Below are 27,271 nucleotides of genomic sequence, written 5' to 3' on the forward strand. Positions count from 1 at the left end.
GATAATTTTGAAGACTTAAATTGTAAAGATTTCAAATGGCATTTTGAAAATTCAAATAGATTTTTTAACCACCGTATACCATGTGTTGGACAGATTTGCCAAGCCTTATTTTTCTTTTTTCTACAAGCTTATGATCTATGGTGCTGTTTCTTAAACTTTAAAGTACATACAGATCATCAAACATCTTGTGAAAAATGCGGATTCCCGGCTGGGCATGGTGGCTCACGCCTGTAATCCCAGCACTTTGGGAGGCTGAGGGAGGTGAATCACTTGAGATCAGGAATTCAAGACCAGCCTGGCCAACATGGTGAAACACTGTCTGTACTAAAAATACAAAAAATTAGCCACGTATGGTGGCACATGCCTGTAGTCCCAGCTAATTGGCAGGCTGAGGCAAGAGAATCACTTGAACCCGGGAGACAGAGGTTACAGTTAGCCAAGATCATGCCTCTGCACTGCAGCCTGGGCAACAGAGTAAGACTCAGTCTCAAAAATAAAAAAAAAAAGAAAGAAAGAAAAAAGAAAAGAAAAAATGCCAATTCCAGTTGAATAAATCTGGGTCAGGTCATGAGGTGTGCATTGCTAACCATCTCTTAGGTCACAGTGATGTTGCTGGTCTACCAACAACACTTTGAATGGCAATGGTTTCTGTCACATGACAGTGTCATAAACACACATATACCTAGAAACTCTGGTGGAAGCCTAAATGAGATTAATATTAATAATATGTCAATATGTGCATAGTATATGATAATATAATAATAGATTCTTGAATTAAATAACTGAATGGAGATTATGCATATGGTATAGCTGTGTGTGTATGTGCGATTGTGTAGAAAACGGCTGGATGGAACACTAGATCTGAATCCCTTATTTTTCAAGTAAGAAAATTAAGATTCAGAGAATTTCATAGACTTATCCAGAATTGTTGACACAAAGCCAGAGAGCTGGTACGTGTTCCTATGCTTGTGTCTGGAATTTCAGAGAAGGATTTCATAATCTTGTATGTATGAAAATCATTAGTATGACTATTTTTGTAGAGAACAAAGGGAAATTATAAAGTCATACCAAGGACAGCAGTGAGATCTAACAAGAGAATATGCTGATCTGAAACAATGAATAATATGATGCAATTACACTCATTTCAAGTAATTTATTTTCTGATTTAAGATACACTAGCATGGCTTGTTAATTGGGAGTAGCCAGAGAAAGAAGGGAAACAGCTAAGTGCTGGCAATCAGGAGACCTACGTTCCAGCCTCTGCTCTGTCGCCACTTTACTGCTGAGAGCTTGGATAAGTTACTTAAGCTTCATGAAGCATTTTGCATTTGTTTTTCATCTGTGAAATGGAGATAAGAAGTGTTGCCCTACTTATCGCATACTGCTGTTGTGAGGCAATAGATGTAAACAAATGTGCAAAATTAACAGTGCTCTACAAATGTATTATTTTTACCATTATCATTAATATTTATGACTAGTCATTCATATTGATGAATAGTTCACTGTCATCATTGAGGAAAGGGAATTTTGCCATCGGCTTGTTTCTTTCTCTTCTGGAACTTTTCCCAGGCAGTTTAGGTGGCTTTCTGGGCTCAGACTCTTACCCATTAGAAACAATCAGAGTACAGAAATGTTAGATTCATGTCGTGGTATACACTGCAGGATATGTGCAGAGCTGTTGAGCTCCAATGAACCCATGAAGCTCACTGAAAACTCTTTGGCTTCTCCTTTTCCTGTTCCTTATGTTTTGCCCTTTCTTAGTAACTGTTCAAATGCCTTCCTTGCATGTGTCCTGATACTGTCCTTTACCTCCTTTTTTCTATATCCCTTTTTCCAATATGATAAAGCCCACTGATATCAATGCTATCATCACGTACTTACTTGTACTTAGGTCAGAAGACATTTTTTACTTTTGAAAAATGAAAATTAAAGTTGCATGGAATTCTATAAAGCGGTCATTTTTGGCTTTCAAAACCAAAAATGTTATATCAATATGGATACTAAAAAGCATTGCTGAAACATTATGCTAAACCAAGCATTTGTTTTACAACTGCAATCCTATTCAATGATAAATTCTTTGGGACCATTTCCCCCAACATTTAATGTGTATTCAGTGCTAACTTGGTTTATTGGCTACAAATATAACTGTCTTTCTCAACATTTTGAAGATTCTACAGAAAGACCTTATGTCACTCATACTGCTATGCTATCATTACCACAGCATCATGACCATCCCCAACCTACTTAAATATAGCAATACAATCCAAAAGGAAAATTGGTGGAGCACCACCATGTAGGGTCAAATTCTGGGCAAACAGTGTCCTGATCCAAGGACTGATTATTTTAAAATTAATAGTAGTGTAATTGTGAAAATGAACAGTTTGGACCACTCACTGCGTTTACAATGCAAAATTTGGGTTTGCTCTTCATTGTTTATGATTGTGCTATTTGATTACACTGTTTTTAGATGAGCAATTAAAACTCTCGAAAACTCTAGCAAAATCCAAAACATTCTTTTGCCATCATGTTTGTTAAATGTCAGTATCTTCATTCTTGTGCACAAATATTTTAATGGTATGATAACTTGTTGCCTCCTTTAAAAATACATTTTGATACATTAAAAGAGATATTTGTATTACCTTCTAATGGTGCTTTTTCACCAAGGTAATACTTTTGAACCTAATTATTTTATGAAATATCATTTTAACCAATTATTTATATACTAATGTCACATAAGTCTGCTCACTGCCTTAGAAATGACCAACAGTCATTGAATAAAATAGTCCATTACTCAGCTTGACAATGCAGTTTTGATACACATCTACATTGACCAAAGATTTCAGTAAAAAATTTAAGAAAGAAAAATGCGTTCAAAAAGAAGATGTGTTCAAGCATGTCTGGAATAATTTGGATTTGTTTTTCCACAAAGATTCATGTTTCCAAATCGTTTATTTGCTCCCATTCTAAACACTTTAACAAATACTTGTTGCTCTTTAAATGTCTAGATTTTAACAGGATGAACTTCTCTCATTTTACTCTCAAAGGCAACATGCCGACTGCCAAGCACTCACCCACAAGGATACCTAAAACATGCATATACTAGCATCTGGGCGAAATTTAGCAATCCCCATTGTGACACATTGCAAATGCAAGTGAAAGGAGAAACGTTCACTTTTGTGGGTTCCAGGCAACTACTCCAGTCTAAACACAGGCTGTTTCCTTTAAAACCACCCTCAACAACCTTCCCACAACTGCTCCTTGCCATGAAACAGCTACCACTTGCAGGATGGGGGGAGCAAAAATGGAAACAATCTGTTTAGCAGCACTTTTCCAGCAAATTTCTGCTTTGAGACCTTAATGACACCATCCAAGTATCACCTGCAGTTGCTGTTTATGCCTACTCAGAGGTGGGAGATGTGCCGATCTCTGTTTGAACAACAAAAATGCAGAAACACAATCCCAGCCCTTGAATTGTGTAACTGCTTGAATTAATGTTTGAGAACACAGTCGATTTTAAAAATACGGAAACACAGAGTCCATTATGTTCAACTCACTTTTGCTAAAGAGAGCATGCTACCTTTAGTTTTAAAGTGTTGCAAGGAAAGGAGAAATGCCACTTGGGGGACCCAGGTTCAGAAATGATAATTATGGTGCTCTTGGATTAGACCTCTTTGAAGCGAATGCGAGATGGCTTTATAAACCCTGCCCAGCAGATAAACAATCTTTTTTATCTTGCCTGGTTCTCCATTAGCTCTGCAGCTCTCTTAAAGAGAGAAAAAAATTATCTGATACAGGAATTTATGAAGGGAGACATTTGATAGGTGGATCACTGATGCAGATAATCCAAAATGACAAATTTTCATGAAGTCACTTTTATTAAAATACTCCTCTTGTATTCCATTATTGCCTATTCACCTTCCTAGTTATATTTTTGCTTTTGTCAGTGAGATGATTAGAACATGAAAATAGTTTTTTATATATAAAACAAATATATCTTGTTAAAAAATAAAATCTACCACTTTATTTCCCCTACTTAATATGACCTTTCACAGATGACTTGTCTGTCTGATATGCATGGTTTTCCAAATTCTGTCTCATCATACCAGTGTTAGCAATAATTGAACAATATTTATCATAAGTGGGGGAAAAAAATTAAGCTGTTTCCTGAGGTTTGAAAAAAATTGCATTGAGATCTTATTCATGCCAAGTCTTATGGATTAGATACTCAATTAAAGTAGTTGATATAGAAAATATAAAATCTCACTCAACCTCTGTATTTTAATTTAGTTTTTGAATGCCATTTTATATCTGTAAAATGTAATGTAATACTTTTATTAACTCATTATTTATTGTTTTGTAGTTATTCAACTCAATCCATATAAAATGTAAATCTGGATTGCCATCTACATTGTATAAATAATCACCAAGAGTAGAACCAGAGAACAGTCAGGCTACCTGAGATGGGGTCAGTTTGTACTTAGGTTTTCCTCCGCCACCACCACCAAACTTTCAGTTTTCTTCTCCTTCCCCTCTATCCCCAACTCTTTGCTTCCAAGTACCAGAGATTCCTGGGGCTCTCAGATAGTTATTTTAAAAGAAAAAAAAAAAAAGCTCCTTTTCTCTTAGAGTTGATAATGCCACTGAGAGGCACACATCCTTATATAAAAGAGAATATGAGTAAAAATCTATAATATCCTACAAATCATGCATAAAAGTTGAGGAATGAGAAGTAAGACTGACAAGGGACAAGGAGGGGAAACTTTCAGGAAAGAGTGTGTCTAGGGCAGAGAAGTGAGAAATGGAAATGAATTAATAGGGAAGAGTGGAAGAAGGTTAATGGTGACCATATTTCAGCTAATGAATCAGAGACAATGTGTCATGAATGTTGATGCAAATCTTTAATTTATGTAGCATCTTACAGTTTACAAAGTACTCTTGCCATATTATCTCATTTGCTTTTCACTAAGGTTCCATGATATAGGCAGATGGGGTGTTACTAATCCTCACTCTGTAAATAAAGGATTGGAGTGCCAGAGAAGTGTGGTGCCAATCCTAAAAGTTCACACAGTGTGAAAGTGACAGGGAATCAAATATTTATCCAACTCAGCATTCTTTCCAGCAATGTGCACCCCCATGTCTCAGGATGCCAACATCTTTACCAGATTCCCAGAGAAGTCTCTTTAGTTCTCGCCAGGTCTTTCCATCAGGGCCCCCTGAAAGCATGGTTCAGGATGATACCGAGTCCTGGGTTCCCCTGGAGGGATGTCCCACAAAAAAAACCTTGTCTTGGTTGCTTTACTGGTGCAGACAGCTCATGGCTAAGGCCCTCTTTGGGGATATCAAAACTCTCTAGGTCCAGGTTCAAAATCTTCCATACATTCTCTGTGTCTGCTTTTAGACAGACACCATCAGTATATAATAGCTTACCTCAAAGCTTCACTTACTGTATCAACCCTCAGAAGCACTTTCTGATCCCTTCAACCTGTACATCTGTCTTCTTATCTAAATCCTGGCCCAGCTCAATCCATACCTTCCTGACCATGCTACCAAAAAAACATCTCTTTTGTAAACTTCTCTTATGCTTATTGTCTTTTCACTCAGTTAGCTATGAGTCAGTCTGCATGCACCTTGAGATGAGTGTCTACGACTTATGCTCATTTGATATTCCCTTCAGCAGGGAACCCACAGGCATTTAATAAATATTCCTTGATTGATAGATTTTGGCCTCTGTCTCTACCTCAACAAAATGAAATATTATGGCTATATTGTATAAGAGTTTCATAATAAAAATGATCATCACCAAATATAATTTATCCTGATTATTTCACAGTAGTGTAGATATATTAAAGTTTCTCCTGTCAAAAGCCTTTCTTTTAATTTGTTTTTATCACTTTAGAAAGAGGCATTCATTCACTTCGGTTACCTGCATAAAATTAGAGCTAATCTACCATTCTCTTTCTTGATCTCAAAGCAGCCATAGGTACGCTTTTATTTTTACCAATTTGATTGTAATTATCAACTTTGGGATTCATTTCTGATGAAAAAGTACCTGAATCTGTAATACTAACTCCAAAGTAACTAAAGGGAATGTTTTATGTGCCTGTGGGAAGCTTTAGCACTGTATTGCACTCATCTATAATATTTCTGGGAGTTACATATATGCAGGCCAATTGAATCATGAAATTAAACCTGAAACTATTCAAGTCACACAGACTATGGCATGATATTATCTCAGAGTCACCTACTCCTCTTCATTAATCTATTGATAAAGTAAACCATTTTATTATCTTCTGCCCCAGTATTTGTTTGTGGCAATAACTAGTTCCAAAATTTTTACTAAAATTAGATGTTAGGTTGTGATTCTCTATAATGAAATTTCATTCATCAGTGAGCCAGTGTTGACTTTTGTGTTCTATATGCTATTTTATGCTATTTTAAGCTTGGGTAGAATTTCTGCCATCTATATTAGTTTCAGCAAATGAACAAACCACAAGTCTGTCCTGTTCTACTGTATTATTTTAAGCTTAATGTTATTAGAAGCTATTGTGCTTGGAGACAATGGAAATCATGTCCACAACCAATTCTGAAGGCAATAGGAAATTGAGAAAGTAGTTCAATAAACAGATGCTTCCTCTGCCTTTTTAAAGAAAATTATATTTATGTGAGCAGGCTTTCTCCATATAATATAGTCTGCATGTTTAAAAGGCAATCATTTCCCCCAGTTTATTCATTTAAATGAAATCACTACTGCCCACAGAAGTATTCCCTTGTCTTGCCCCATGTCAACACTCTGATGTGTGGAGTTGGACTGAAACAAGATAGGAAATGAAATTCCACAAGTGTGTCAGCTTTAAAAGAGCAACTGGAGTTTTAAATAGCTCTCGGGATTTTTAAAGGATTTTTACAAGAGCAAACTACGGGGGCAGCAAATATTAACAGGCTCATAGGAGTGTGCAGAACCTTGGAATTAGCAAGTGCTAGTCGGCTCAACTTCTCTCTGAAGAGAAATGCCCGACTTTAATGTGAAATGTGTAGTGTTTTCATTGTTTTAGCTTTATGATATATAAGAGTTAAATCTAGAAGGCTTTTCCTACCTGTCTTTATACAGTAAACTAAAGTCTGGAGGAGCGTCTCACATTTCAGCAGCACTCATTGTCTTCCTCAAATTCTGCAATCAAGTGTGATGTGCTGAAGTGACATGGATTAAAAACTTGGGATTATCTGAGCATTAAAGTGAATGCAGGGCACAGGAATTGCACACATATCGAGGAGAGGAGAAAGCATGCTGCAAAGGACATTTTATTCTCCATTTTATTTATTCATAGTGAGTGGAAGTCTGTTGGACTCTCCTGAAAAATCTTCCACACTGTTTGAAGGTTCTATTATCTAAGAGAGAGTTTCCAACTCTTTGGTATATTTAAAATCAAGCTCACTATCACTGAATTTCTAAAGTAAAACTCTCAGTCTCTTTTTCAAAAGGACAGAGACGGTGGGAACATATTATCCATTAATAGTGTTGAACTTGACTTAAGTTTTTATTTTGGCAACCAAAAAGATAGAGAATGCCAGACCCTCTTGGAAGGACTTTGATCTCATCCTGGTGTATCTTTACAAAATAGTTGCATAGAAGCTTTGGGGAAAGTCTGAAAAGCAGAAAAGGAAACATGGTCATTATTTCACCTAGCTCAAACCCCCATGTTTAAAAATATCAACAGCTGCTAGAAGGGTTGCAAAGTTCTTTAATTGGTGATTAATATAGTTACTAACATAGAGTAAGAGTACTGCACAAGGCTTAAAGGCAGAAGTTGAATCAGTTTCCAAAGTTAAAAGTGAAAATATAAAACTTGTGACAATATATATGCAAAAGACAGCACTGCATTGGAGTGAGAAATGAGGAGACTTGATTCCTATTTTGGTTTTGCCACAAGCAGATCTCTTTTGCTCTCTGGGCTCCAAATTGTTTCTTGTCTCTCTCTGTTGATTGGTGCCATCTACTATTTAGAATTCCTAATTTAACTTGGTTGCTGTGTTCCTTTTTTTGTGACGAAATATAAATTAACAACAAGGGCATATCATAAGAACAACCATGAGCCCATCAACCAAGACTAAATAAATGTTAATATGCCATTTTACCCCAAAACGACTTTCCTTTTTCAAATGGCATTTTTACACATTTTGTTGCAATATAGCATATGTTCAGATTACTAAATATTTCCTAACTGTACAGTTTAAGGACTTTTCATAAGCTGAAAACACCTGTGCAACCAAAAATTAGACAAAAATAATAGGATATCACAAGCATCATGTATGACCACATCTATACCCACTTACAGTTTCTAAGTACCCCGCAACCCCCACATTCTGACTCCTATCAGGATATACGGACTTTTGTTTATATATAAATCATGTAAATCGTGCAATATATACTTGTTGGTGTCTGGTTTTGTTTGCCTAACCTTATGTTTGCAAGGTTTATCCATGCAGTTGCATACAGTTGTAGATTTTTTTTTTTTTTTTTTTTTGAGAAGGAGTTTTGCTCTTGTTGCCCAAGCTGGAGTGCAATGGAGTGATTTTGGCTCACTGCAACCTCTGCCTCCCAGATTCAAGCAATAATCCTGCCTCAGTCTCCTGAGTAGCTGGGATTACAGGCACATATTACCATGCCTGTTTAATTTTTGTATTTTTAGTAGAAACAGGGTTTTACCATATTAGCCAGACTGGTCTCAAACTCCTGACCTCAGGTGATCCACCTGCCTCGGCCTCCCAAAGTGCTGGGATTACAGGCATGGGCCACTGCGCCTGGCCTAGATTGGTTATTCTTGTTGCTGCTTGCTATTCCATTGTGTGCATATCTTCAGATATGTTTTACAAAATGCAGTGTCAGAGATACAATACGTTTGAGCTGTATATCTTTTCTTGTCCACTTTTTTTTTACTTCTACATATGAAGATGTATTCATTAATGACATATAAAATTGCTCTGTGGGATTTGAATTTTTCTTAAATAGTTCCTTACCTTTCATACCATTCTACAACGTGCTTTTCTTCCCTCAACATTGTGTCATAAATGTGTTTCCACTTTGATAGATGCATACCTAGTCCATTTTAACTTCTGAAGAGTGGCCCAATTAATATACCACATTTTCAAATGTGTATCTTATTGATGGCCACTTAGGTTATATCTTCCTTGTGCACATGCATAAGAGGTCCCCCACTGCATACCTGGAAGTATGATTGCATCTTTAGCACATTGTGCTAAAGTGCTCTCAAAGCAGGTTTAGCAAAAAGCCATGGGAGCTCTCAGTGCTCCACACACTTGCCAACACTTGGAATTGTCAGATTGCCATTTGTTTGCTTGTGGATTGTTGGGTTTTGTCAATTTTCTGAGAGTGAAGTTGTGTTTCTCTGATTACTGGAAATGTTGAGCATCATGGTCCTTTCTTGGTCACTTCGCTTTCTGTTTCTCAACAAGCCTTTTGTTTTCCACACTCAGCTCCCTTCTCTACTCTCCATTCAGATTTTGCAGGTGGCAACACAGATTTTTATCTCTTTCTGTCTCCTGATAATGAAAGGAGGCTGCTGCCCAATCCAATGCTAATCCATTAAATGATAATTTGTTCACATCTTTTCTTTATTATCTCCAGGAATGTGCTACTGCTTTAACCTCTCTTGTCCCATCAGCTTTTTTTCTCTCTTGGTCCTTTTCTATTTGCAAAACAAAACAAAATCCTTCAAGTGTCTTCTATCCTGTATATTTTTTTCCTTTATTCAGCGTCCTAATGAAATGTCTAAACTGCTCATCTCTTAGCCAGCATCAAACTTCTTAGAGAACTTAGTTTTTGTTCTCATATCCTCATGTCTCACTATAGTTGGATTCAACTATTCCACTGGCATGGACATCAAGATTATCAATGACATCCTAATTTCATAACTCACTTTATTGTCTTCATCTTATTTCACTTCCATAGACTTCCAGCATATACTCTCACCCTCCCTTCCTTCAGTGAATTATCTGTGTGCTTTTATTTCTCTGGGTCTTTGCATGTCCACTACTCGGTAAAATCTTCCCTCCTCTCAACCTTGGAACTAGTGGTTCTTTCTTCTGAGCTTCCATAGAACTTTGTCTCTATATATACATATATATTTTCAACTTTGTGTTATTATTATATTTATCCATAATAAGAGAGATTCTAAAGGATTTATATTTCTGCATCCCCAGTGCTTATCACGGATTCTTGGAAAATGTTTGTGGCATGAATAAATAAATTGGGCAAGGATTTCTGTGGAGTCCCTTCCAGTTCTAACATAGTGGTTCAGAGTCTGTGATGATGAAGAAAGGTTCTCTTTCCTCCTGCACTGACTCCCCTTATCCATCTGCACAAATGGCCTACTCCCTGCTAGAGAAGTCATGTGCCAGAATCCAAGGAGTTCTACACTGGTCTGAACAAAATTTCTGTCACAAGCTGAGGAAAAGCAGTGTGGATGGAGTAGTTACTCATACTGAACTCTCCCATGCTCTTAGGGCTGGGGTCAGCAGAGGATCAGATGAAGCCCAGAGTGGAATTCTGTTTCTTTCCTTTCATCTCCCAAACCTCAAACACAGAGAAAAGAAAAGCAGGAAGTGAGAGAGTAGAAAGGAGAGAGTATGTGAATGAAGAAGAAGAAAACAAGTGTTCACAAGGGGATGTTAAGACGGGGGAGATAATCACAAGGATTTTTAGCCCACTCAGAAGAGCAGAGATAAAATTAAGTCTTATACAAGAGACATAGGCTTTTATTTAGATCACCTAAATCTGCCCAACTCCACGACTGCTGGGATTCCCAAGGTGGTTTTAAGCTGTTACAGAATGACTTTATTTTGCTTCAAGTGGTTCCTAGAACTCTGCGGCAATTCCTAATAAATGTTTTCGATGAATTTACTCATGGCAAAGGGCACCATTAACATATTACTTGGCCCAATTTTGCCATGTCAGGTGTATGAGTACATCCTGCCTCCACCGCTGTGTCCATTGCAGGAAGAAGAATTCAGGCCATTGAGAATTCAGGACATTGTGTGGCTTTCCTAGTAAGAAGAAATTGCTGTTTTTCAGAATTATCAGTTTCAAATTTTGTATCGAATTGTGCACTGCTAACTTGTGCATATACCAAACAGCTCTTTAATATATTAGCATTGTTTTTTAAAGATCACTCTTTTCCATGTATGTTAAAGAATGCTTACTTTAAAAAAAAAAAAATTAGGTTGGCCGGGCGCAGTGCCTCACGCCTGTAATCCCAGCACTTTGGGAGGCCTAGGCGGGCAGATCATGAGGTCAGGAGATCGAGACCATCCTGGCTAACACGGTGAAACCCCGTCCCTACTAAAAATACAAAATATAGCCAGGCGTGGTGGCGGGTGCCTGTAGTCCCAGCTACTCGGGAGGCTGAGGCAGGAGAATGGCGTGAACATGGGAGGCAGAGTTTGCAGTGAGCCAAGATCTCACCACTGCACTGCAGCCTAGGAGACAGAGCAAGACTCTGTCTCAAAAAAAAAAAAAAAAAAAAAAAAAAAGATTGATTCAAAGCACAGAGGTTCTGAGAGAGGTGTATGCATCCCATCTGTTCAAATACAGGGGTGCTAATTGATTTCCCAAAGAACTTGATCCTTATTTTTAAAGTGATGCAATTCACTTCAAAAACCCCATGACTTATTTACACTTTGAAATGATAAAGCTCACCTCATCCGTAATCCTAAAAGGCAGGCTGAACCTGGTCTATGACTGAAAAGGCCTCTTTTGCACATTTCCTCTTTGAGACAGGCAGCTGCTAAACATGGCCTTCTCATGCCCTCATTTTAGCCTGCTTTCACGGTGAAATAACAAATGAAAATAGGCAATTATAATAGCACCTTGCTTCCTAGATCCCAATGCTTCTGGAAAAATGGCTGCACTGTATAAATAGCAGATAGATTAGATTATCTGCTTGCCTACAGTGGTATGGAAGACGAGACTCCCTTAAAGGAGAGAAAAGTAAAATATAGCACAAAATAGGGAGAAAATTTGTCCTAGGAATGGAGATATTTAAGGGAATCTGAAAATAGCTGTCTAATAAGTACATTAAAATAAAGATATTTCTGTGCAAAGGTCCAGGCTACCTTTTGTTTAACATACACTTTTTCTAACCACATTGATTCAGCCCTGACCCAAAAAATGAAGTCTAGCTTGTGACTGGCTCTGTGTCACTTGTGAGTCTTCAGGTGGAGACAAGGGAAGCACTATGAATTTATGAAAGCTGACAAGATTCTTGCCTGAGGCCAATAGCTTCTTAGACTTGTATACATCCAGCTAGAAATGTGAGATGGAAAACAGTAGTGTCTCTTACTTTCTAGCATATTAAGCTGGAAAAGAAAGCGTTTCCTGATGTATCTAGGTAATGTTACCCTTCTGTATTTTTCATTCACAATCCATTTAATTTGAATTGCTACGCAAGTCTTTTATTGTAGCCCTTGATAAAGGGCATACATGCTAAGTTAGATATTTATATATTTTTGATGAGAATATTCTCTGAGATATATTTATTTTGATCATATATCCAATTCAAATATGGACACTGTGAAAAGGGAACACTTTTACACTACTGGAGGGAATGTAAACTAGTACAACCACTATGGAAAACAGTGTGGCGATTCCTTCAATAACTGAAAGCAGAATTACCATTTGATCCAGCAATCCCACTGCTGGGTATCTATCCAGAAGAAAAGGAGTCATTATATGAAAGAAACACTTGCACATGCATGTTTATAGCAGCACGATTTGCAAATGCAAAAATATGGAACCAACCTAAATGCCTATCAGCCAACAAGTGGATAAAGAAACTGTGGTATATATACACCATGGAATATTACTCAGCCATAAAACAAATGAAAGAGTGACATTCACAGCAACCTGAATTGAGTTAGAGACCATTATTCTAAGTGAAGTAACTCAGGAATGGGAAACCAAATATCTTATATTCTCACTCATAAGTGGGAGCTAGGCTATGAGGATGCAAAGGCATAAGAATGATACAATGAACTTTGGGGACTTGGGGGAAGGGTGGGTGGTGGATAAGGGATAAAGGACTACACATTGAGCACAGTGTACACTGCTCAGGTGATGGGTTCACCAAAGTCTCTGAAATCACCACTAACGAACTTATCCATGTAGCCAAAAACCACCTGTTCCCCAAAAACTACTGAAATAAAATAAACATTTTTAAATATATATGGGCACTGAATTAGGCTGGGTGATCTCAGTATATGATTTGCTCATTATTTATTTATTTATTAATTCAACACATATCTATTCTATTGCCTACTATGTGCCAGGAACTTTGCTAGGAGCTGAGAATTCAAGGGTGAACAAGACATGCATATTATGCAATTTCTCTCTTCTTTCTCTCTCTACTCTCTCTCATTCTCTTTCTCACTCTTATTCTACCATGTCTCTGTACTTCTGGTTTTATTAAATATCATCTTCAAAATCATCCAGATGCCCAAGTCAGAATCTGGGAAGCCATCCTAGACTAAAGCTTTCTCCTCCTCTTCATTTCCCTGCAATGAATTCCTTGGTTCATACCCCTTTGGGTTTCTGCCTGGAAAATTGCAATAGGAAGGACACGGGTCTAATAATAGATGGGCAATGAATATCCTTATTATTTAATATCTTGAGCAACAAATAAATGTTTTACATTCAATATTACAGTTCATCTTCCCAATAACCTTATAATGAAAGGATATTACTGCCTCCATTATACAGATAAGGAAAATAAAGCTCAGGGTGGTTACATGAGCTGCTCTGGGCCTTCAGGTTAACAAGTACAATAACCTTGGCTTGGATGCAAGATAGCTGGACTCCAAAGTCTGTGTTCTCTCCACTTTGTCACACGCTTTGCATGCAACATGCTATTCCCTGATTGTGTTTCTCACTCATGATGGTTCCCAGGACAGACCTCTTCACACACACCATTAGCTCATCCCTCTGAGGTGATATTTTATGGCTAAGGTGAAGCACCACAGTTAGAAGCAGCCATAAAAATAACCCTCAAGGTGAAGCACTTAATCTTGGAAGAGTGAATTGTTAGGTCGTAGTCTGGTACTGTTGGGAAACCTTTCATAAAAGCCTCTCTTATGAATTTTGGTTTCACATGAGGGAGACAATGTTTGTTATCTTTTCATTTTCTTTGTTTAAAATCTCTTTGGGACTAGAGAAGTATTATTTTATGTTATCTTTTTAGTCAAGGCAATGCCTGAAAAGCATATCTACCTTGAATTTAGTGGTAAGAAAATCATGAGGTGATGGCATATCGGGTATGCTTTCAAGTATCCAGATTATATCACCCAATTATATAATAAATGTAAAAGCACTTTTAAAACTCTAAATAGTCATGTAAATGAAAAGTATTACTATGTTGGTACATAAACATAGACTTTCACATAGTATTTGATGAGCACTCTTGTTTTGTCGTTGTTTTTCCACTTTTCAGAAGTAAGATGATATCACTTGTAAGTTCCATTGTATGCTTGTCATTTGTGTATGTCATGGAGTGATGAGCACTCTTTAAAGAAAGCAAAAACAAACTAATACCACTTGATTATTCTGTTAAAGAGTGAGAATAATTATTCTTCCTTTTAAATTTTGACATTCAAAAATGCAGCTATTTGATTTAAAATCCCCACGTTTGTGGGCATGTATAATGAATTTCCTAATGTGTTTCATATTAAATGCACTGGAAGCTGTGGTTTTCCAAGAATTGAGATGGTTCTTCCAGTAAGGTCCAGGGAGGAAAGATAAGACTTAACATCAAAGCGCTGATGTGTTTGCATACATTACTGAAAGTAGTGGGAAAATAATCATAGAAGGCGGACACTTTTGTGTATTGTAAAGTTTTAAATGGCAATTGCAAAACTGAGCGACATATCAACAATTGAAAACTCTTAAAGAGGTAGTTTTGTGTTCTGCAAGTGTAGATTTCATTACTGCTTCCTTTGAAGTAAAAATCTCATTTCTTTGTAACTAGGATAGGTTTTGAAGAAACAAAACTTCAAGAGCTTTAGATGGGCAATAAAAAAATGTTGTAATCTCCTACAGGAGAGATGTGATTTATAGGGCAACGTATTTTTTATGACACATTGATGTTTGCAACAGATCAGGCCAGTAAGTAAGAAGTTCAGATTTAAAAGGAAAGAGTGGTGACATAACTTTCCTTTACAGGTATCATTTGGCTTAAAACAACCTTTGCTCACCCAGTGACTGAATCATTTTGGATCTGTACAAGTGGGGTTTCTGTAACAATTGCTACTTCTTCCATCTATGCGGAGGAGCCAGCATCTCATTGCCAAGATGGTTTTTAATGAAACAGGAATAAAATGATCTGTGCATGTCTGTGTTTGACAGTGGCCTTAAACCAGTCTTGGGGGCCTCAACCACCTAGGTCTCTGCCATGAGATACTCACTTTAAGAAGAGGCAGCAGAAAATAATAGTTAATAGCATGCGTTACGGAGTCTGACAAATCTGGGTTCAAAAGCCACTTTTGCCTTATATTTTCTAGATTTACATGGCCTTGGGCAAGTCATTTACTTAATATTTCTGTACCTCAGTTAACTTACATGTAAAATGGGGATAATAAAGCCACTTCAGAAGATGGTTTTGTGGCTTGAGTAATGCCATATGCTTTAAATGCTTAGCCCAGTGTCCAGTGCCTAGGAAGTAATCAGTTAAGCTTGATATTACTTTTTAGTCATTTACAAAATATTTATTGAGTATCTACCATGAAGTGAACAAAACAGAAATGCAGTTTGTCTGTGTATATCTTCCAGGAATGAAGCATGGCCTGACGCCGCCTCTGTATTATATGGAAATGTATAATTAGAGTTTTTAAGCGTTTTTTAACCACCAGCACATTAGCAAACAACAAACACTATTGCACAGTGCAGAGTTTGTTTACTTGGCAAAATGTAGATAATGCAGCTGCTTCACACAACAGTCAAGGGGTAGGGGGTGCTGATTGCAGAAAAAATTCAGCCGTAGGACTATATTTAGTTAGAATGTGACATCATTTTAAAACTTGAATTATTTAAACCATCCATTTTAAATGTTTGTTAGTTAAGAAAACCTGAGAAATCAAGTAAATGTCCCCATTCTTCCTAACTGCATTTAACTAACTAGAACTTAAAACAAAAAGGGCTATAAGGTAATTAATTTCAAAATCCATGACATCTACATCATGACATGGCTATCTGGGTCAAAATCTATGTCCTGGAACATAATAACCATATGCTATAAAATATAATTTATATAACAGCATAGGCCAACAAGGTGAGTCTTCATGCTGTTCACAGACATTAGCATTATGAAAGGGTTTCCTTTCATAACTATGGCAATTACATAGTGAAATACCATTAAGCATATCTTTTCATGTGTAGTTATGGCTGTGTCTATATGACACTGAACATCTGTATGAAAATCAAAAATTTCAATCAACCCTCCAGATGTCCCCAAATATCAATATGTCTGGCTTATGAACAAAGCAGCTGGACTTCAGTTTTTCATTTCATTTTCTTCCAGATGTTGGTCTGTTGGTCTCTTGTAGACACCAATCTTTTTTTCAGTTCTTTCCTACCAATCACGTTTGGGATTATAACCAAATTACTCAAAACCAAAACGGTGTGTCATAATAAATATTTTTCTCCTGTTGAAGGATGCAATTCACCAAAAATCTGGTAGGTCATACATGGATGCAAGTTGTTAAGAATGTGGCAGTGAAAAACTTAACACGATTAAGAGCATGGAAGTAATTTGGCTCTAGAAATAAAATGTTCCCTATATTCGTATTTATAGAAAGCATGTGATCTGATATGGGTACATTCAGGTTTTCTAAAGACAGAGGCAGGCCAAGCTCGGTGGCTCATGCCAGTAATCCCAGCACTTTGGGAGGCCAAGACAGGTGGATTGCCTGAGGTCAGGAGTTCGAGACCAACCTGGCCAACATGGTGAAACCCCCATCTCTACTAAAAATACAAAAATTAGCCGAGTGTTGTGGCAGGCGCCTATAATCCCAGCTACTCGGGAGGCTGAGAATTGCTTGAACCTGGAAGGCGGAGGGTTCAGTGAGCCGAGATCCCACCATTGCACTCCAGCCTGGGTGACAAGAGTGAGACTTGGTCTCAAAAAAAAAAAAAAAAAAAAAAAAAAAAAAAAAAAAAATGGCAGAGGCTGTGTGGTATAATGGAAAGACACATGTATTGGCATCAGAAAATCTTGAACATGAGTTCAGATTCTGTCCTTTACTTGTGGTATTGTGAGCCTTAATTTCCTCTAAGGTAACCAATCATCTTAGTTTGCCAGGGACTCTCCCAGTTTTATCCCTAAACGTTCCATGCCCCGAGAAACCCCTCAGTCCCAGGAAAATGGATGATTTGTCACCCTAATCCTCATCTATAAAATGAGGGTAATAATAACTTCCTCGCAGAGTTTTACTGCAGAATGGTGAATAAGTAAAGGACCTAGCAAAGCCAAGAAGAGTAGGGTCTCCAAATGGGAACTATTATCATCATTATCAATCTCATGCACATTTCCTATTCTGTTTCCTCTCAGAGCACAGGCTTGTCTGTTTCCATTTTATTCAACACAATCAGCACTTCACTTTTACTATCATAGTCATGCTAATTGATTCCATCTCATTCTCAAAAGCACTACATTTCTACATTGTATTCCCCCTCACTGATGGTCATGAGCTTCACATCATCCTCACTGGAATCCAGGAGATAACTTTTTGTTTCCTACCATGGAGACTTGATATATTTCTATAATCCAGATGTGCGGTATGGAACCTCCGGTGCCCACAGCAAGCCCAACACATAGTGGGCCCTCCACAGATACTTGTGAAATGAATCATAAACAAAGAATAGAAAATTACAGGGGAATTATGGCAAATCAATCAAGTAAACATCAAATTGTAGCCCTTCTCTTTGCCACAAACTCATTTTTCTATCATGGATTTCAATTTACCCGCTGCAGAAACATTGCTTACTATCTTTCAGAAGTCAACTAGCTATATTTCCTTTCCAGGACAAAAACTTTCAGAATAGTTAGTCTAGTCTGCTCCCTCCCACTCTCTGATTCCATAGTGCCTTTTGGTTCTCAAATCCCAGATTGCTCTTCTGCTATGTTGAAGGCTCCACCAGCCATGTCTAGTCTCATTACTTAGTCCAGCTCCAAACTCAAAGAACATTCTCTCTTGAATTATTTAGATTTTTCTCTTCACCTTATTCTATCTTCTGGGTTACTCATTTTCCTTTGCCCTCCACTTCAACCAACTTGTATTCCTGCTTCCAGGCTTCCCAATGCCTTCAGTCTCAGAAGTTAGACTAAATAGCAACAGGCAATGGAGCATCATCTTTTTCCTTCTCTGTCTTGCAACTCAGGACCCACCTTTTCCCAGTTTTCCCTAATAGGTCTCATCCAATGTTTAACCTGCCATGACAGTCTCAGCATAGCCATTCTCTCAGTACTGGCTGATGGAATCAGATGGAGCTAGGTTTTGAATAAGTACTTCATTTACTGCAGCATGCCATTAAGTGAGTGTTTTCATATTCCTGAACCTCAATTACTCCTTTGATAAAATGGGGATAAGAATTGTACTTGTGATAAAATGGGAATAAGAATTATGGAAAATAAATGAGGTAACATAAAGCTTGCCCATGAAAATTCATTCACTCCCATTCGTCCCAGTACTCTTATCATTTCTAAGAGTGTCTATTTTCATTTTCTTAAAATTCTATAGGAGAAAATAATTGTGACAATTCTTGAATGTGTATCCCCAAATATTTTGCTCTGCCTTTAGTAGGTTCTAATATCCATTACCGGACCGACTCCAGAAGGGATACAGAGGTCCACTCTGTTAGATCTGGGTTGGGAATGGGATTAGGACCAAAGCATTCAGGTGGTGCAAGTGATTTTAAAAATGAAAATACAAGACCTACATAAAAGAAAGTCCTCAATGCAGACTCTTCGGAAGCACAGGGGAGAAAGAGGAAAGCTTATACTCCTGACCTCTCACCTCAGCATTTTTCTTCCTTCCACTTTCAAGCAGTGAATAATCAACATGTCAGAGTGCATTTAGATCTAAATCCAATTAAGTTTGACCTTAGGGATAGTTACTCATAGTTCCCAGCAGGTGTGTGTTTGGAAGAAATTGTCATCTGTGCCCTTTGTTCAATTTTCAAATTACCCAAGTTTATGGTCCTGACTGATTAAGTCTAACAACACTGGCCAATGAATGTCCAAGGAGAACAATTGCTGGCTTAAGTGTCTAGGCATTTGTGCTGAAAAGGATTTTAAGAAAGAAATCACTTCTGTCTGTTTACATAGAACAAATCTAGAAGTGGAAAATATTCTATAGCTTTCATCTAGACCCCTATGATAGTTGTTATCATAGTTTTTAGCCCATGGTTAACATTATTTAACCACCGTGACCCTTTGTATCATTGTTTGTGCAGTGCTCTGCAAAATTGTTGTGAGAATTAGAATTAATATATGTAATCCAATTGGCACAATATCTGACACATAGTAGATGCTCAGTTAGTGGTATTGATTATTAATAAATTGGTATTATTAAGGCATTTGACAGGAATTTCAAACATCAGACCAGCATTCACTGTGGGGGGGAAACGTGTGTGTGGGTACGCATGTATATGCAAGTGTACATGTAAGATTTTGACCAATTTTCACATGTGTCTTCCATTAATAGTGCCTATTATTTTAGATTGACTTCAGAAGTCATGCTCTAAAATACCCTTTTCTTTCTTTTTTTTTTCTTTTTTTTTTTTTTGAGACAGTCTTGCTCTGTCACCCAGCCTGGAGTGCAGTGGTGTGATCTTGGCTCACTGCAGCCTCCATCTCCTGGCTTCAAGTGATTCTCCTGCCTCAGCCTCCAGAGTCGCTGGGACTACAGGCACCCACCACCATACTCCACTAATTTTTATATTTTTAGTAGAGGCGGGGTTTCACTATGTTCGCCAAGCTGGTCTCAAACTCCTGGACTCAATGATCCACCCACCCCAGCCTCCCAAAGTGCTGGGATTGCAGGCATCAGCCACCATGCATGGCCCTCTAAAATATCTTAATCACAGACCCTCAGTTTGATTTCTGTTGGCCATAGGAGGAAAAAGATGCTACAAATGTGAGTAGCTATAAAGGTTCTAAACCTATAAAGATTCTGGTTCTCTGCTAGGTACTTTTCACATATTTTCTCATCTATTTCTCATAATTTCCCTATAAAGTATTATTATTTTCATTATTCAGAGGAAGCAGACACAAGTATTATTGAAATAACAGATTCAAAGGAGGTCTAAATAATTCCAAATCTCTTTCCACTTTTGTGGGGATCAGAAGACCTGGCTTCTGGTCTCAGCTTTCCCCGCCTACAAAATTGTGGTCTACAACAAATTACTTTGTCATTTGGATCTGTAATTTTGCAATCTATAAAACAAGAAGATTGGATTGGACCATTTTTAAGATCCTTTCCAAAGCTGTAAGTTTAAGGTGAGATACTATAAAATAAATATAAAAATAAATCTAATCCAGGAGAAATGCAATGAAAGGGACGCCACTCTGTTTTTAGTCAATGAGTCAACAATATTTCTTCTAGATGCTATAAAGGGAAAAAGGAAAAAAGAGAAGGCTCTGTTGGTTCTTGCTCTAACATACTTTTTCCAGACTGCTTTTATCTGCACTCTGATTGACTTCTGAGGCATGATCCTCAGGACTCCAGAACTCTTCTCTTCTCCACTTATTTTTCTACCAGCCTGTTTGACAACAGTCAGTCCAATCCCATCCAGCAGGATAAAACATGGTTTTTGGTGAGAAAGCTAAATGGCACCTTCCTTCTCCTTTCCTTCCTCTGAGTAAGAAGACAGGAAGAGGCTCCTTAAGAATCTAGAAGAATGTCTAGAAAGGTAACTGACGCTCTCTCTCCATTAGAGGAATGGCAAAACTGCTACAGGGAAAACTATGGCTGAATGAGTCTTTAGATCTCTGTGACTGTAATTTTTTTCTCTGCTGTTTCTTCCATTCTCTGGTCAATTCTGGTCAATCCTTAAAATGCAGATCTTAGAAGCTTTTAAAAACTCTGTCCCCAATGGCCCAACTTCTCACTCTTTCCACTGTACTAAGCTTCCACACTTTTGGAAAAGCAGGTACATTGGATTATGGTTAGTTGTCTGTATGCCTGTCTTTTACTTAAACTTATACCACTGTAAATATATCAGTACATTATGATGTATAGTAAAGCCCTTCCATTGTCTTGTACAGGAAGAACTGTATACTGCATTGTAATCATTTATAGAAATCTTATAGAAAGAAGATAGTCTCATGTTTGAGAGGAAAAATGTACATAACTTGAATAAAGCCTGATATGTCTGACCTAACCAAATGGATATATTAGAAGTGAGTTCTTTACAAAAATATTCATGGAAAACTTCTTTTAAGACTAAATTTTCCTATTGGTTGTTAATGGGAATTTATAAAGATCTGACTGATATACAACTTTTTAGGAGTAATATCTGTCACTAGACTGCTAGCTCTGTGAGACCAGGGAATAAACACATTTGATTTCTTTTCCATTCTATCCACAGTGCCTGGAATACAGTAAGTGCCTAATAAATATTATAGACAGAATGTATAAATGACAGAAGAAATGAAGAATTAAAAATCCCTGCTGCATATCAGAAATTACCTTTGAGGCCAGGCACAGTGGCTCACACCTATAATTCTAGCACTTTGGGAGGCTGAGGTGGGTGGATTGCTTAAGCTCAGGAGTTCGAGACCAGCTTGAGGAACACAGCGAAACCCCATCTCTACAAAAAATACATAGATAAATTTTTAATTAGCCAGGCATGGTAGTGTGCAGGTGGGAGGATGGCTTGAGTCCGGGAAGTTGAGGCTGCTGTGAGCCAAGATTGCACCCTGCACTCTAGCCTGGATGACGGAGTCAGACCCTGGCTCAAGAAATAAAAAAGAAAATACCATAGAGATCATATTGTAGGCAAATGAAACCAAATACATTAAAATATTTTAATTCTCTTTACTTTTGCTTGGATAAATGTGTTGTTATACATATGAATAATCACTTCCTGCTAGTGCTCTAGGATGAGGAATAACAGCATGAGCTGGCAAAGGGAAAAAAGAAAGTGTGGTGTACCTGGTCTATTTGCTTGTCTGCTTGTCTTTGCAGTAATGTAATGTTATTACATTACTCCCAATTGGCACCCTCGGATTAAACAGTAATAGCTCTGAACATTTAGAATTTTACTCAATAAAAATAATGGCATTAAAATCAGTAAGCAGGAGTTGATTGTATGCTGTGCTTCATCATCATCTTCATGAAAGCAAGAGAAAAGGTAGAAGCAAGTGCCTGTAGATTTCCACAGATAACACCAAGGGAGGATGTGCCAGACCCAGAATTGAAGCCTTCCTCAGAAAAACCAACTTGAGAAAGGATCTAAAATCCCTTGTCTCTCAGACACTTGTCATTTATATACTGTTGATTCATTGATTATAAACATGGCTGCCATCCCATCTTATATCAAATATCACCAGGTTAATTATTGGCAGAATATACCATGGGTTTTCTCTGGGCTATGACTGAGAAAAAAATCCCACTTTTGTTTCTTATGGTTTAGCTACTTTTCACCCAGGAATCCCTGAGCTGTTATTTGAAAGGCTGCATTTCAGACCCCACAGCAAACATAGGGTGTATGTTTTTCTGTAAACAGGGTAACAAGTAGATGGTTGAAATGTTTAAATTGAAAACGCTGACTTAAGGAGTGAGGGAGGGAGACCAAACAGGCTCACTTTCTGTCAAGAGGTTCCTCCTCTTCTGTGAACTGGAAGGATCACTCTTCTCTCCTTACACATTTGACTGTGCCTAGAAACATGTGCGGGGTGCTTAGAGCAGTCTCAGGAAATGGATGACTGGACACTTGACTTCCAAATTTGGTCCAACCTCTCTCTGTCTGTGTTTCTATGAGTAAAGTTGAGGCAAACTCTAATGAGCTTTCCCAATGCAAGGTTGTCATGCCAAATTACAAGCAGTTAGCAGGAACTCTAAGATCCAGGATTCTGTTTCAAATCATTAAAATTAAATAGTATTCTTCCCTTCAAAACGTTTAAGATATTTTGATAAATCTATAATTCACAATTGGGATAGGGAGTAGACATTAATCATAAAGGGACCTCCAATACTAAAATAACAACCAGGGCTCTCTGCCACAGGCCAGTGAGCTCCATGATAATGGACCAGCAATCTGACTGTGTCTTTGTTTTCTCATCATTGTGCTTCTCATGTTTTGCAGTGCCTGCCAAGCTCAGTGGACATTTGAGTAAATGCATGAAGAAAAGTATGAATGAATGAATGAATGAATGAATGAATGAATGAATGAATGAAAAAAATGAATGTAGAGCCAAGCCTATTGGGTCCAATCAGTACTTATTACTGACCCTCTCCACTAATGCCCAGCACATTTATTTTCTGTGAAACCAGGATAACAGGAACAATAAGATAGCTTTGAAGGAGATTTCCCATCAGTGTCTTGATCACCCATCTCTCAGCTAACAGATCTTATTTACCTGAGCTCATGCTGGGCCCAAGAAAAGACAACATATGCCTGTAGATACCTGGGGACCCAGGCCTCTCTCTGGAATACAGAAAGGTGTACTATTTAAAGGTGTACTACTTAAAGGAAGTAACTTAGGCCTGCTATTCCATTTGCACCCAGAGTAAAATAAGTGTTCCACAGTGTATAGAGTAAAAGTTCATGTTACTGCCCAGGAAAGCCTGGTGAACACAGAAATGCAATCAACTGTAGCTTGGGTGAGGTGTAGGACTGACATCTAACCAGGGTTACCAGGGTATAGCTATGGCCATTCTTTCTTATGCTATGCACCCCAAAAGGGATTATAAAGCACAGATAACTAAATTAGCAGAGGCTGGGTGTGATAACTCATGCCTGTAATCTCTTTCCAATAACTTTGGGAGGCCAAGGTGGGAGAATTGCTTCAATCCAGGCATTCAAGAACAGCAGGGCGAGACCTCATCTCTTCTAAAAATAAAAATAAAAAATAAGTTATCTGGGCATGGTAGCATGGGCCTGTAGTTCCAGCTACTCAGGAGGCTGAGGTGGGAAGACTGCTTGAGCCTGGGAGTTCGAGACCACAGTGAGCTACTGATCATACTACTGCACTCCAGGCTGGGCTACACAGTGAGACTCTGTCTCAAAAGAAAACAAAATAAAAGAAAGAAAGAAGAATCAGAGCACTTCTGTTGATAATAATCGGCAGAGCACTTCTCTTTTCTCCTTAAGCATGTACCACCCCTTCTTATTTACTTTTCTTCTTCTATCTTTGTTCCCCACCATCCCCCACCTTATCCCCACTTACTGGTTCTGTCTCTTTTATTTGTCTGGCTAGTTACAGAGACAGCTGAGAGCACAATGGGTACAGTAGTCATTTTATTTCCCTCCAAGTATTGTCTGTGCCTGGAATGAAGAATTACACAGAAGGACATGTTGTGGACCAATTCCCCTGCTTTCCAATCTCCTACGAATGATCCAGCTACTGGGAACACTAAGACACAGTGTTTCATACAGTTCCTTCCGATGACTTCCTGAGAAATACATAATATCTGGCAATGTAAACTATTATCTTCCAGTAGGATTAATACAAACCACTTCTAAAGGCTGTAAAGCACTTTATCTTCAAACTCAATTATATAAAGTGTATACTTGAGGGTAGCATGACAACCTCCTTAAGACTAGGATTGTCAACAGCCAAGGGAAGAGTCAACCCTCTTTCTTTCCGTGCTATTTCAAGTGGGTCATGAGCAACGCTTTCCTAGGGTTATGTCTGTAGACACCTTGATTTCTACCCAGCATCCTTCATGGGCTGCATGTTTAAGAAAAGGATAATTGGATTGTCTGAGAAGAGCCACAGATACTTGTTTGTAGTGTTTAAATGGGAAAGGGGCAAAGGATGAAATCATGACCCTGGTAACTTTGTCTACTGGCCTTTCTCATTTATGAGTGTAAAATGTCACTGAGGGTTATCGTTCTTAGAAAATGTTGCTGAAAAATGTGTCAAGTTAAACTGAGATCTGAAAGTTCTTTTGCATTTTTTTCCTGATAAACTTCTATAATTTTGTAAATAGAAGCAAATATGAACTTTTATAAGTTGACCTATTGCCAGAAAATAAGAAATATCAAAAGACCAAAATAACAAAAAGATAATATGCTCACTAAAATATTAGAATCTATTTATTTTCAATAAGTTATTATTGCTCTGAATTCCTTTACAGTAGGAAAAGTAAACTGTCACTATAAAAGTCCCCTAGATGTTGGTGTCTCATAAAATTCTAAGCACAGCTGAAAATGAGGTGTTTACCTATTTAGGTAGATTAAACAATGTTTAATAAATATTAATTTGACATAGACATTACCCTGGGTTATTCATGTTGGAATTTTTGGAATAAAGCCCAGATTATTTATCTTCTTCCAATTTGGCTCATACAAATGATTTAAAACGTAAAACAAGCTGGGTGCGGTGGCTCACGCCTGTAATCCCAACATTTTGGGAGGCTGAGATGGGTGGATCATGAGGTCAGGAGATCGAGACCATCCTGGCCAACATAGCGAAACCCCGTCTCTACTAAAAAATACAAAAATTAGCTGGATGTGGTGACACTTGCCTATAGTCCCAGCTACTCGGGAGGCTGAGGCAGGAGAAGCGCTTGAACCTGGGAGTCAGAGGTTGCTGTGAGTTGAGATCCACGCCACTGCACTCCAGCCTGGGGACAGAGAGAGACTTTGTCTCTATGAAAAAAAAAACAAAAAAACAAGAAAAACCGTGAAACAGGGTGGTAAAGGAAAGGGCCAAGAAGGATACATTTTAAAGGACACATTTGAAATACAATTTACTTTTGCTAATATCAGACCATGGTCTTGAACTGTGTAATTTTTAAAGACATTTGCAAACATCCTTGCATTTTTAATTCACATATGGAAAACAAGTTCTTATTTGCAAAGGGTACCTGGTCACTTGCTAAAGTTTTGCTGCAGTCAGAAAGAACATTAAATGTGCTGAGTTATTTTTGCAAGTAAATTTCCCAGATTTAAATGATCAGAGTATATTAACTTAGACTTACAAACCTATGAATTCTTCTTGAATAGATTTCTGCCAGGAGCGAATAATGAAACCTTTAACCAGGAAATGACGAAGCTCCAAATTCTTTTGAGGATACTGTAGTAAAGTGATTATCCTGGAATATTATAGTGCATGAGCATTACAAAAGAGGTTTATAGGCACGTGGAGTTTTCAGAATTCATGACATTTTTTTCCGCAGAAAATCAGATTCCTGGTCTATTTCCAGTGTTTAAAAGGAAAGGTGAACTGACATTTAGTAGATTACAGGCTTTTCATTTGGTTTGATGACTATTCCTAACATATACCTCAAGTGTAGTATTTTAAAAAACACAATCTGAGTGAATTTTTTCAGCTATGTCTTATGAGCTGTTGACATAACAACAACAACAACACCACCACACACACACACACACACACACTCAGATAGACTGTCTTGGTTTGGATTAACCTGGTATAGAATATTAGAACAAAACTGGTGGAAACACAAAATCAGGCCAATTCTGTGCTCTGTTATCTTAATTATATGCTCATTTACTGATGTATTGAAAAGCAGAGATTTATCAGTTAGGATACGATAAGGTAAGACAAAAATTCAACAAAAATGTTACTTAATACAGACACTATGTTATAAGAAATTCAGGCATAGGGCTACAGGTTTGGTGAATGCAGTGGCTCAGCATCATAAAGAATGTTTGTATGTGTGTTTTTCCATCTTTCCGTGTCACACAACAACTGTAAGAAGTGGATCTGTTTTTCCTCCCTCATGAGGAAAGCAGGGCTCAGGGAAGTTAAGACACATGCACAAAGCTACTCAGTTAAGTAGCTGAGCCAGGATTTCAGCCCAGTCTGGCTAAGTCCAAAGCTTGTTCCTCTAACCACTCTAAAATCAGGAAATATTACACATTGTAGATGTTTAGCATTATCTAAGGACATGAGGTAATGCTTATTATTGAGCATAATAATATACATAAGTATCCATACAAATAAATCTGCTTATCTTATAACTGTCAACTCCCTGTTTCTGCTATATTCTTTTGTAAATACTCATTGAGATGTTTACC

This window comes from Piliocolobus tephrosceles, chromosome 14 (assembly GCF_002776525.5).
Source record: "Piliocolobus tephrosceles isolate RC106 chromosome 14, ASM277652v3, whole genome shotgun sequence".
Lineage (NCBI taxonomy): Eukaryota > Metazoa > Chordata > Mammalia > Primates > Cercopithecidae > Piliocolobus > Piliocolobus tephrosceles.